Source organism: Malus sylvestris, chromosome 11 (genome assembly GCF_916048215.2).
Source record: "Malus sylvestris chromosome 11, drMalSylv7.2, whole genome shotgun sequence".
In the NCBI taxonomy this organism is placed as follows: domain Eukaryota; kingdom Viridiplantae; phylum Streptophyta; class Magnoliopsida; order Rosales; family Rosaceae; genus Malus; species Malus sylvestris.
The window spans coordinates 28732828-28746649 of NC_062270.1; the positions used below are offsets into that span (position 1 = coordinate 28732828).

The 13822-nt window shown below is 40.2% G+C and overlaps 1 pseudogene; it reads right to left on the reverse strand.

The window, feature by feature from the left end:
- LOC126590360 (transcription initiation factor TFIID subunit 6b-like) overlaps window positions 1-13564 on the reverse strand; it is a 41481-nt pseudogene extending 27917 nt beyond the window's left edge.
- Window positions 13565-13822: the final 258 nt, after the last annotated feature.

Consider the following 13822-nt stretch of genomic DNA (forward strand, 5'->3'; position numbering starts at 1 on the left):
ATGTGCGAGCCGGTGCAACTGTTTATTCTCATGCTTGAGCCCTCTAATCTCCTGTTTGAGACTCATCACTTCAGCCGCCAATGATTCAACTTGGCGGGTTCGAGCAAATAGGCGTTGGGCCATATTAGACACAGAACCTGCACACTGAACACTGAGAGCCAGCGAATCCTTAACAGCTAACTCATCAGACCGTTTGGAAAGTAGTCTGTTATCTTTGGGAGTGAGAAGGTTCCTGGCCACCACCGCAGCGGTCATATCATTCTTCATCACGGAATCCCCAACGGTAAGAGGACCAGTTGGGGAGACGAAGGATGGGCGCCATATGTTGTCTGGAGAAGGCGGGGCTGCCTCTTCAACAAGGTTCAAGTCAAAACGACGGTCGGAGTGGCCAGACATTTTCAAAGGTGTTGAAGAGAGAAGAGGTCGGACAAATCAAGATCTTAGAAGTGCAAGAATGAAGCTTCTACTGGTGGAGATTCAAGTGTGCTTTGGAACTTAATGCCAGCCCCTATAAAAATCTGCACTCGACGGAGCTTCAGAAATCGAAGAGGCGCCTGCTCAGAAATCGAAGAGGCGTTTGCTTTCTCAAAAGTTGGGCTGCTTAGAGATCACGAGGGTTGATCTCAGAAATCGAAGAGGCGTTTGCTTTCTCAAAAGTTGGGCTGCTCAAAGACCACAAAGGCCGATCTCAGAAATCGAAGAGGCGCTCGCTTTCTCAAAAGCTGGGCTCCTCAGAGACCACGAGGGCCGATCTCAGAAATCGAAGAGGCACCTACTTTTCCAGCCTTGTCAGCACCTGTCACACGCACACTCAGCTTTGCGGAAATTATGGGCATTCTGTCAAAGACTTCTGGGGAAGTAGTCCCACACGCAACAATAGCTCATGGGTACCACAAATAACTTTGCCAAAGTTCTCTGCCAAAGTTGAGCACGTGAAGCTTGCAGCTCCCACTACACCGCTCTGACCAAGAAGGGTAAAAGAATAGCAAAGAAACAGCACTAACAAAGTTTAGACCCATAAATTTTGAAGGTCTAGCTACCATATTATTACCCACAAGGGTAAAGGAACAGTACCACTGTTGGATAATTGGAAAGTCCCTGTGTGTCAACCTCTGTACTTCGTGGCAAGGTAGACTAGCAAACATGCCCAACCTTTACTCACATTCGAGAAAACACTCCCAACAAGATTGCTTGCTCCAAAATCGAAGAGGCACCGCCCTCCGAATCTCGAGAGCCACTCTCCCAACATGATTACTTTCTCAAAAATCGAAGAGACACTGCTCCCCGAATCTCGAGAGCCAGACCCCCAGCATGGTTGCTTTCTCAAAAATCGATGAGGCATCGTTCTCCGAATCAATTGAAGAGGCGCTCGCTTTCTCAAAAGCTGGGCTGCTCAGAGACCACGAGGGCCGATCTCAGAAATCGAAGAGGCACCTACTTTTCTAGCCTTGTCAGCACCTGTCACACGCACACTCAGCTTTGCAGAAATTATGGGCATTTTGTCGAAGACTTCTGGTGAAGTAGAAAGCACATGAATCTTACTGTTCAATCACCCACTTCCCACACGCAACAATAACTCATGGGTACCATAGATAACTTTGCCAAAGTTCTCTGCCAAAGTTGAGCACGTGAAGCTTGCAGCTCCCACTACATCGCTCTGACCAAGAAAGGTAAAAGAATAGCAAAGAAACAGCACTAACAAAGTTTAGACACATAAATTTTGAAGGTCTAGCTACCATATTATTACCCACAAGGGTAAAGGAACAGTACGGATAATTGGAAAGTCCCTGTGTGTCAACCTCTGTGCTTCGTGGCAAGGTAGACTAGCAAACATGCCCAACCTTTACTCACATTCGAGAAAACACTCCCAACAAGATTGCTTGCTCCAAAATCGAAGAGGCACCGTCCTCCGAATCTCGAGAGCCAGACTCCCAACATGACTACTTTCTCAAAATCGAAGAGAGGGTAAAGGAACAGTACCATTGCTGGATAATTGGAAAGTCCCTGTGTGTCAACCTTTGTGCTTCGTGGCAAGGTAGACTAGCAAACATGTCCAACCTTTACTCACATTCGAGACAACACTCCCAACAAGATTGCTTGCTCCAAAATCGAAGAGGCAACGCCCTCCGAATCTTGAGAGCCAGACTCCCAACATGATTACTTCCTCAAAAATCGAAGAGACACTGCTCTCCGAATCTCGAGAGTCAGACCCCCATCATGATTGCTTTCTCAAAAATCGAAGAGGCATCGTTTTTCGAATCTCGAGAGCCAGATACCACAGACCACTTTTTCAAAGTGCTCTGACAGAGTTAAAACATGTGAAACTGGCAGCTCCCACTACCGTGCTATGACCAAGCAGGGTAAAGGAATAGCATTACTACTTGTTGTTAGGGAGACTCCTATATATGTCGACCTCCATCCCCAACGGACAGGCAGACCTGCAAAAATGCTCAACCCTTCATCATATCTGAGAGGGCACTCCCAACGAAGCCTTTCGAAATATTCAGCTTTCTTTCCCCCTGATAATACCTCTGCAAACAAGCTATACTAGAGCAAGAATATCTCATATCATCAGGGTTAAAAGCAAGAGTATCCCATATCATGCTTTTTCCCTGTCTTTTCTTTTGGCCTTGTTTTTACCTGCAAGACAAGGAGAAAGAGAGCAATCAGTCAGCACTTGGAATCAAGCTTCCAGCCAGGAACTGACTGCCTGGAACCCCTTACCTGATTACTTACCTGGCATTGCTCTCGAGTACTCATCTTCAACATCTTATGTTTCCAGGGAAGATTCCGCATCTGCTTGAGGAACAGATAGGGCAAGTGCGAAGGATACAAGGAAGCATGTGGAGACAAGCGTAACAGCACACGTGCCGATACATCCATTACTCTGTCAAAAGCAAAAGTATCCCATATCAGCAGGGTGGAACGTACTCTAGATTTGATGGACTTGTTTTGACTCTCAAATTCTTCAGTCGGCCTTATACTCTGGAGGAAACCAGAAAACCCTCCAGCTCAGTTCAAGAATAAGCATGTGGAAAGTTACTTCTTCAAAAGCAAAAGTATCTCATATCATCTCTTCTCATTTTTCTTCTCTTTATCCTTCATGCTGCTGCAAGATGGGGAGAAGGTGAACAATCAGTCGGAGCTCTGATTGCTTACCTTGTCTGTCACCTCTTTCAGCAGACCCCCTAGCTCGGCGACTTGGGAGACTCCTACTACATGGTTTGTATCGCGCTTGACCAAGCCTGAAACTACAAGTAAGCTTCAAGTGAAATTGATACATTACCTTGTGCATCTCCACCAGTTAAAGATACCACCCCTGATGGAGGAAGAGTACTTCCAGAGAAGATGCCACATCTACCTATGAGACAGATAAGGCAAGTCAAGACGACACCACACTCCGATACTTAGAAGTTTCGTGATTACGAGATCATTCTCCCACAATATTTCCTAATGTCATTTGTACTAAATCATTCACTTGTACTCACTAAAGGAGAGCTTGAACCTATGTACTTGTGTAAACCCTTCACAATTAATGAGAACTCTTCTATTCCGTGGACGTAGCCAATCTGGGTGAACCACGTACATCTTGTGTTTGCTTTCCTATCTCTATCCATTTATATACTTATCCACACTAATGACCGGAGCAATCTAGCGAAGATCACAAAAAGCGACCGTTTTCGCTACCTAGGATCTATCTTGCAAGAGAACGGAGAATTAGATGGAGATCTCAACCATAGAATACGAGCTGGATGGAAAGAGTGCATCCGGCGTGTTGTGTGACCGTCGTAGGCCACTGAAGCTCAAGGGAAAATTTTATAGGACGGCAATAAGGCCAACGATGTTGTATGGCACAGAATGTTGGGTGGTGAAGCATCAACACGTACACAAAATGGGTGTAGCGGAGATGAGGATGCTTCGTGGGATGTGTGGGCACACGAGAAAGGATAAGATTGGGAATGAGGATATCCGAGGTAAAGTAGGAGTAGCCGAAATTGTAGGAAAGATGAGAGAAAATCGGCTCCGGTGATTTGGACATGTGCAAAGAAGGCCGACTGACGCTCCGGTTCGAAGATGTGACTACGGGACAGAGGTTCAGGGCCGAAGGGGTAGAGGAAGACCTAGGAAAACTTTGGAAGAGACTCTAAGAAAAGACTTAGAGTACTTGGATCTAACGGAGGACATGACACAAAACCGAGCGCAATGGCGTTCTAGGATTCATATAGCCGACCCCACTTAGTGGGAAAAGGCTTTGTTGTTGTTGTTGTTGTTGTTTGTCTTTTTAATATAGCCACAAATATGATATTGGCTCATTCCACACCGTAGATTATCATGATGATGTAGAGATCATCGCGAATATTATGTTCAACCGTATATTTATCACAGTTAGATGACTAACTGAATTCTGATTTAGTTGTTGTTTTGTAAAGACAACCTCGAATACGTACCTAACAAGTGAACAGTTTGGATCATAGGATTGCATTGAGCTGCGCTATGCAATTTAGGGCTGGGCACGGGCCGGGCCGAGCCGGGCCGAACATAAGTTTGTAGGAACCTAACATTACCCGAAACGGGCCGGGACGGGGCGGGGATTGGATTTTCTTGTATAGGAACCGGACATTACCCGGCCCGGTTAAAACGGGCCGGTTCGGGCCGGGTCCACGGGTACCTTTTTTTTTTTTTTTTAACTGCACTGCACAGTTTGCAAACTGCACAGATTGCAATTTGCAACTGCACAATCACAGTGACACTGCATTTATGCAGATTTTGCACAAATTCACCATTATTCACATCTAATCTAAATACAAAGTCTAATATCCAAGTTCATAAATTAAGTTTTAACAATACATCCAAAATAACAATATTACATCGTCCTCCAACATCTAAAAATGAAATCCACATACACAATATCCGAAAGTCCAAGACATCCAAATTCCAAAAATCAAATACTCCAAAACAACATAAACATGACATCCGCAATAAATTTCAAATTAAAACCACATCCAACGCCCAAGTTCCAACAACAATCCTCAATTCCTCATTGAATCTGTAAGCAAAAATAGAATATAAACATCATATTATCCTCATTGAAATTTAAAGTTTATTCATTTGAGTTTAAAATGTTACCGCAATTCCTTTTCCTTTGTTCGTTCGAGTTGTTTGAGAGTGAGACATAATGTAGAAAGAAATCTGTAAATATATAAAACCAAACTGCACATATATCAAAACTGCACATATATAAATCAAAACTGCACATATAAAAATCAAAACTGCACATGTATAAAATAAATCAAAACTGCACATGTATAAATCAAAACTGCACATATATAAAAACTGCACATATAAGTATAACAAGGAACTTGAGGACATGAATTTGAAATTACCTTCTCGTTTAAGGAATTGAGAAATCAACCAACTAATCCCAGAATAGTTAGCTCAGTCTTGCTCCTCAAAGAATGTATGCTCGATCTATATAAAACCAAACTGCACATATATCAAAACTGCACATATATAAATCAAAACTGCACATGTATAAATCAAAACTGCACATATATAAAAACTGCACATATAAGTAAAACAAAACACGCACACATACACACACACACACACACACAGAGAACATACACACACACACGCACATACACACATACACACATGAAAATAGCTTACTAAACCAGAAAATGATAACTAGAATTGCACTTTAATTTCTGGAATTAAACATGAAAATGGCATATACCTCCTGCTTCCATCTTCCTCTTTGAGCTTCCTCCTCTGCATCTTCTTTGCCTCCCTCTGGATTTATGACTTCCACCCCTTCGTAACCAAGCAACCTAAAAGAGACAAGAGAGCCAGATTCTCAACTGACAAAACTCACTGCATAATAACATCTCATAAGGACAAGGACATCTTTTTCTCAATTGGTAAAGTACACAAGAAAAAGAAAATAGCGTAGAAAACGTACACAAAAAGCACCCATAATATAACTAGCACAACAATAATGAACATGCAAGTTATACATAAGTCTGATTAATGGCTCAATAAGAGATTCAGAAGACGTGAAAATCACCTCCCTAAACAGAACCAAGCTATTAATACGACCCTCACTGAACAATTACGAAATGCAGGTGGGCCAAGTAATCATCATTTACTGTACGTTTTTAACGCTTGATTACCAACATTTTCTCAGCATTCAAAGTTACACAAACATATTTTCTGAGCAGCCAAACAGAGTCAAAAGTCATACAAAACCTGCTGGGGCCAAATATCTTTCTATTTTTTTTTTTAAACAAATCACAAAACCAAGAGCAGAAAAGTATGAGAAGAAAATAGAAAGTAGGTCCAACAAGTTTGGAAATTTCTAAACCTCACCATCAATAGCTAAAACTTCCAAACCAACAACAAACGCATGCGACAACCCGCAAACCCGCCATCGCTCTAAAACCACTTACGGAAAAATTTTAATCCGATAACTCATCCGAAACCACTACTCAGCTCCAAATATAAAAAATTAAAATTAACAGGAAAGAAGACGACTACAAAACAATCGGAACCAAACGAAGTCGGAAATGGAAACCAGAGAGTCATCTATCAGACTACCGGAGCTCCAAAAACGCCAAAAAGCAGTGAACTTTTTAACGATCGAGAATCCGAGAAGGAAAATAAAATGAGGAAGCTTTAAGAGAAACATATCAATAACCATAGATTGGAGCTAGAACTCTTTATTATACTAAAAATAGAGAAACCAGATCATCTTTGCCGAAAACAATAGAGAAAACATCAACCCACTCACACACAGATCAGAGACAACGGCGTTTGGAACCCTGAAAATTTAAATAGTTACCTGAAAATTTAAACAGATCAGAGACAAAGTCGCAGCTGGTGATGCTTTGTGGATGGCGGCTTGTGGCTGGCGCAGATGGTTTACGGCGGGTGAGCTGGGTATATGCCTGGTTTACGGCGGCTTGTGAAGGTTTAGGGTAGGTGAGATGGGAGAGAGAGAGAGAAAGAAAGACTGTGAGAGAGAGAGATCGAGAAGAAGGAGATCGAGAGGGAAGAGATCGAGAGAGAGGAGATCGAGAGGGATGAGATCGAGAGAGATCGGGAGAGCGGAGAGATCGAGGGAGGCGGAGAGATCGAGCGGAGAGATCGAATTAGGTCTGAATCCTGATAATAAAAGGGTGAGTGACAGTGAGGGTCCAATTCTAATAATAAAAGAGACCGTAATCACAGTAGACCAACGGTCCGGGCCGGGGGCCCGTTTTCTCCAATCTTTAGAACCGGTCCGCCCCGTTATTTATCTGGAACCGGCCCGCCCCGCCCTGTTTTGTATTTGTAATTCTTAGACCCGCCCCGTACCCGCCCCGAACTGCAAAGACCCGCCCCGACCCGCGGGTCCAGGACCCGTTTGCCCACCCCTAATGCAATTCCTTATCTTATGAAAAACATCCCCTTTTTTTAAGTTTTACTACATAATGTATATATGTGTGTGTGTGATACACATGACTGTGAATACTGTGACACGAATCACACCACATGCACAAAACAGTATGAATGGATCAATGTATGCTCAACAATGTTTTATAAGGCAAAGGTGTTGGTAAGGCATTTCATGGATAATCCTGCCTAGGCAAACGCCTTGAAGCATGAGCCAAAGCCTTACGGAATCTAAATAATTGGAGATTGTTGTGAGTTATTAAAAAAAAAAAGGGAACTGTTGTAGGTTATTGAAAAAAAAACAGGGACTGGATTTTTAAAAAAAATAAAAATAATAAACTTGGACATCGTTTTGGGCCAAAGTCTTATTAAAAAAAATCCCCTTCTTCGTTGTGGTGTCTCCTTAGTGAACACGTCATTGTGGTGTCTCCTTAGTGAACACGCCGCCGCACACTGCAACCCTAAACCTAGACAACAAAGCCTTCGACTTCAATTTACCTAGACAACAAAACCCTTCAACTTCGATTTTAGGTCGCTGATGGATTTGGGAACGCTAGTCAACTGCCTTTAGACGCGCCTCAGCAAATTAGTCATGCCTCGACCACGTCTAAGCGAGTTTTCGCCTACTCCCACTGGGCAAAGGCATTATCACTCCTGCTCCGCCTCCAAAAACGGCCTAGGCACACCTCGGGGCGCCTTTTTTTAAACACTGATGTTCAGGGAATATAGCATAGCAAGTAAAAGGGTTAAGGAAGGCATACTTGTCATTATTGTTGTAACCTTTCCGTTGCTTTTCCAAACGGCATGAGCTGGAGGAGACAACAGAATATGGAATACCTTGAGCCGATCATGCATACATTGGCCAGCCGCTTTCTGGAAGTAGCATACCATGCCATAGTCAATTTAATACCAAACCCATGGACATAACAACAAAAATCAGATTGATATATGACCAACCAGCAAAGCCCCATAGACACGCCAAGCTTCTTGCCTCTTTATCTCATTTTTTTGCTTCTCAAGTATCATTTCTGGGTCAAGAAGTTGCATAGATGAATCGAGATTTGGAAGTATGAGTAGACGAACCTGTTCAACGTCGAGAAGGATCTTAATTCGCTCAAAACCAACACAAAAGATGTTTCTAGTAGGAAAAGCAGAAAAAAACGATGCAATGAAGGCAGCCACAATTAAAACTAAAGGGTAAAAGACTGTTTACTACTCTTATGTTTTGTGGTTTTCAACATTTAATACATCAAGTTTTTTTCGTCTCAGATTCATACCTAAAGTGTAAATTTTGGGACAGTCTCATACATCCGTTAGTCAAACTGTTAAATCTACCGTTAATTGTGACGTGGCGTCATGACTGGGCGCCACGTGTCATCCACGTTTTTTTTTTTCATTTTTTTTCTTTTCTTTTCTTCTTTCTTCTTCTTCCTTCTTCTTCCTTCTTCTGCAACTTTTTTTTTTCTTCCTTCTCCTTCTTCCTTCTCCTTCTTCCTTTCCCTTCTTCTCCTTCTTCCTTCTTCTTCCTTCTCCTTCTCCTTCTTCTTCTTCTTTTTTTTTTTCTTTTTTTTTTTCTTTTTTCTTCTTTCTTCTTCTTCCTCCTTCTTCCTCTTTCTTCTTCTTCTTCTTGCTCCGACTGCAACTTCTTCTTTTTTTTTTTTTTCTTCCTCCCTCTTCTTCTTCCTTCCTCCTTCTTCTTTCCCCTCCTTCTCCTTCTTCCTTCTTCTTCCTTCTTCTTCCTCCGAATCTGGGGAAGATGAAGGTTTTTTTTTTCCTCCTTCTTCTCCTTCTTCTCCTTCTTCTTTCCTCCTTCTTCCTTCCCCTTCTTCTTCTTCTTCTTCCTTCGAATCTGGGGAAGATGAAGGTTTTTTTTAGAAGAAGAAGAAAAAGAAGGAAGAAAAAAAAAGAAACAAAAAAGGTTGCAGTCAGAGGAAGAAGAAGAAGAAGAAATGAGGAAAAAGGAGGAAGAAGAAGAAGAAAGGAAAAAAAAAAGCCTTCCCCAGATTCGGAGGAAGAAGAAGGAGAAGGAGAAGGAAGAAGAAGGAATAAGGAGAAGAAGGGGAAGGAAGAAGGAGGAAGGAGGGAGGAAGAAGGAGAAGGAGGAAGAAAAAAAAAATTGCAGAAGAAAGAAGAAAAAAAGAAAAAAAAACGTGGATGATACGTGGCGCCCAGTCATGGTGCCACGTCACAATTAATGGTAAATTTAATAGTTTGACTAATAGATGTATGAGACTGTCCCAAAATTTACACTTTAGATATGAATCTGAAACGAAAAAAACTTGATGTACTAAATGTTGAAAACCACAAAACATGAGGGTGGTAAACATTCTTTTACCCAAAACTAAATGCAACTGTGCTAAGAAAATATTTTCAAAATGCAAGAGACTGCAACCTTACGAGAAAAATCATGTAACATAAAAGCATGCACGAGAGCGTACCACACTAGGACCAAGAAGAAAGGAGGAAAAAGGAGGAAGAAGAAGAAGAAAGGAAAAAAAAAAAAAGCCTTCCCCAGATTCAGAGGAAGAAGAAGGAGAAGGAGAAGGAAGAAGAAGGAAGAAGGAGAAGAAGGGGAAGGAAGAAGGAGGAAGGAGGGAGGAAGAAGGAGAAGGAGGAAGAAAAAAAAATTGCAGAAGAAAGAAGAAAAAAAGAAAAAAAAACGTGGATGATACGTGGCGCCCAGTCATGGCGCCATGTCACAATTAACGGTAAATTTAATAGTTTGACTAATAGATGTATGAGACTGTCCCAAAATTTACACTTTAGGTATGAATTTGAGACGAAAAAAACTTGATGTACTAAATGTTGAAAACCACAAAACATGAGGGTGGTAAATAGTCTTTTACTCAAAACTAAATGCAACTGTGCTAAGAAAATATTTTCAAAACGCAAGAGACTGCAGCCTTACGAGAAAAATCATGTAACATAAAAGCATGCACGAGAGCGTACCACACTGGGACCAAGAGCTGCTAGCCTTGAATTGCACCATAATGCTGAGGTAATGCTTTTGTTGGATCCAAGAAAGCATGAAGCAGAGTCCTTGTCAAAACGTGGTTGAAGATTGTGATAAGCATGCCCAAATCTCTGCCAAAACACACTGCTAATAAATATAGAAATATCTTGACGTAAGGCTAGACTTTTAAAACACCCAGGATCTCATTATTTTTAAACACTCATGATCCGTCTGCATGGTGTCAATTTATTCAGCAAAGGTAATTGGTCACAATGGCAGATTAAGCGTTGCTAAAATTATAAACCTGACGGACCGAGTCAGCGAGGTTAGTGAACATGGTTCTTGATTTATGGAAAAGGAGTCCTGACTTTAATGTACACTTGCACGTGTACCTAAAAGCATACAACCATTCAATAATGCCGCATACACTTTCCAGCCTTTGGCTTAGTACTATGCATAAATGTAAATTGTACATTACAAGAATGGCCTGGAGACTATATAGACAAGATTTTCCAGTGTCCAGTGGATGAGACATGATGAACCAAATTGAAATAATAATCAACTTTTTCTTCTTTTTGGTACACATATATTGCCAGTATTTTTCAAATGCATATATTGTGCAACATTGTTATACTTGTTGCATGCATCTTTTCCTTAAACAGAGAAATAGGTTTAACAAATAATAAATAAAAAAGGTCTTCACCTTTTGCAAATTGAAGAAACCAGGTTTGCTGTAAAGTTTCTAAGTTCCCAGTAATCGTCAGTATATCTATTCCCTAATCTTTTTGCAACAGGGCAGGTAATAACAGATGGCATCAATTGTTGTAGCTGGAACAAATTACAAAATTAGATATAGATAAAATCTAACTTGAAATGAAACTTGTAAATAGCAGATAGACAAACTATAAATTCTTCTGAAATATCAGATCGAAGATTATACGGCTACAAAATCTATGTACTTCAACAGTTGATAGAATGAACTGCTTACATAAGGTTCAATATGTATGTGAGGATTTTGAAGAAGGCTCCGGACAAGACGCATCAAAGCAAATAGAAGAGGGAAAGTATTCAAATTCCGTGTAACCTGAGACAATTTCAGGAAAAAGTCACTAACAATGCATAACAAAAAGCAATCGGTCCCAGTTTAAGTTAGAATGACTACCTCATCAGCAACAAAGCATGTGAAGCATGGAACCAATGCATGGAACAAAGCTCACTAATGCTTCTTTGAAGAGGGTGGAACTAGACCTGCGAATAAGCTCTGTAATCTTCTCAAAGTAAAGCTGCAGTGGCAACCACAGAGAAATTGGCATTAGATATTATTTTATGTGAAGTGCACAAAGAACATCAGAACATGGGCAAGAAAATACGTGAAGTTCCCTTGACAATACATGCTTAACAGGCAATTTAATGTCTACAGGAAGTCGTTCTTCCTTGTATTCAGATTTTTTTACATCAGAGTATGCCGCGAGTGCTACAAAGCAAAGCATAATGGCATTCCAAATTAGTATTGATGCTAAAGTTAACTTTCAAATAAAATTGGTCATACTCCGGAACGCAGCACAATGATTATTGCAAACTGTAAGTAAATTATTAGAAAGGGAAAATATCATCGTTAATCAGAGCAGAACGTGAGGGTTTTACACAATAGATATTCAAATTATAATTCAAATTATAATTTCCATTCTATAATGTATTATAATATCATTTTTTAATAAAATGATCCCACATCTCTCTCTGTATTATAAATATAAGAACAGTGTGTGCCGAGGTGTGAAGTGGGAGAGAAGGGATTTCATAATTGGATTAAGGTTTTGAATACCTCCTGCAGCGCGACCTTGGACAATACTCAAGGCTTTGGGCTAAGCAGTCACAAAGAGGAAAAATGGTACCTATCACATAAATGTCACAAAATCCCCCACTATTGGGAACCAAGTACAAATGGGGCCTATTGGGGTATATCTTGTAGAGGTGGGCAACTTGTATTCTCATTATATCACGGAAGTTGTTGCCGTGCTAGTTTGTCACTCCCATCCGAAACCCTTTCACTTCAACTTCATATTACAATTTGTTGCCGTCCGGATTGATATTTGTTTTCCTTCTAATAAATTGCTTGGGATAGTGCATGTTAGTGAGTGCATGTTAGATAAATTGTTTTATCAAATAAAATTAAATAATTGCAACAAAAAACACACACACATGGACGGAGCCAATGAAGGCTCACTGGGGACAGATAGCCTCACTCAAGTAATTCATTTGTTTAGTTACATACTACAATTATATAATATACACGGGTTATTTTTTAAGAATATATATGTATCTAATATCCAACATACATTCATTCTACTTATACTTCATATCAAATATTATATGAGCAATAGTGCTCTTGTTCTGTAATTCAAACTGAAAAACCCTTCTTCCTCCTATCATGTACTTATATTTTTCTCATCATTTTGCCACTTTCCACTACTATATTGAAATTTGTGTAACATTGGAATTGTGATGCATCATCATTTGAAATCATCCTTAATATCATATTGTGTATAAATCATACTATAATAAGGTTTTCTTAATTGTTTTCGGATGTTCCCACTAGAAGAAATTTCTAGCTCCGTCCCTGCACACACACAAGCACAAAAACACAAATAAATCAAAAACAGCAGCCACGGAAAATGCTACAATGTTGTACGCAGCTCCAGTAGAAAACTTTACCAAAAAATCAAATAACATGCAGTGAAGCAAAAAAAATGCAGAGAAAAATTTGAAAAACAAAAAGCTCTGTTTCTAAAGAGCTCAAGGTGGGAGGGAAGACAAAGGACTCAGAAAACTTTTCACTTTCGAGTTTCTTTGAGATTTTATTTTATAATGGGTAAAGATAAATATACTTTTTAATTAGGTTTGGGAAGGTATTTTGATAATAAAGAGTAAGTTGGGTGTAAGAAGATGTTAGATTGAGTTCAAATAATATTTCTTTTTGCAAAAATAAAATATTGAATCAATCGACAACTACAGAAACGCGCAATTATACTGAACAAAATTAATCGCATTAACAAGGCAAATACCTGCATGATCTCTTGAACCCCGGTACTCAGCCGGGGTAAGAGCAAGGGCGACATCAGGGGACAAATTGGAAATGCCAAGTTCTGTGCTACGATCTCTTAGCTTCTTTCGGCACATTGCTCATCTTTATTTGATCTGACAAATTTTTTTTCGCTTAATTCTTTACATAAACCCTCTTGCATCATGACCAACCCCACTGGTTCTGGAAAGCAATTATCGAATTAATAAGAAAAACCCTAATAAGCTACGAAATTGGCCTATTGGGTATGAAATTTTGTAGCAAAATTTGCAGGGAAACGAGATTAAGCAGAAAGAAAGTGCAAAAACTCATCTGGGTCCGTCAGCTTCACGATTATATATAACTGTATATGTGGA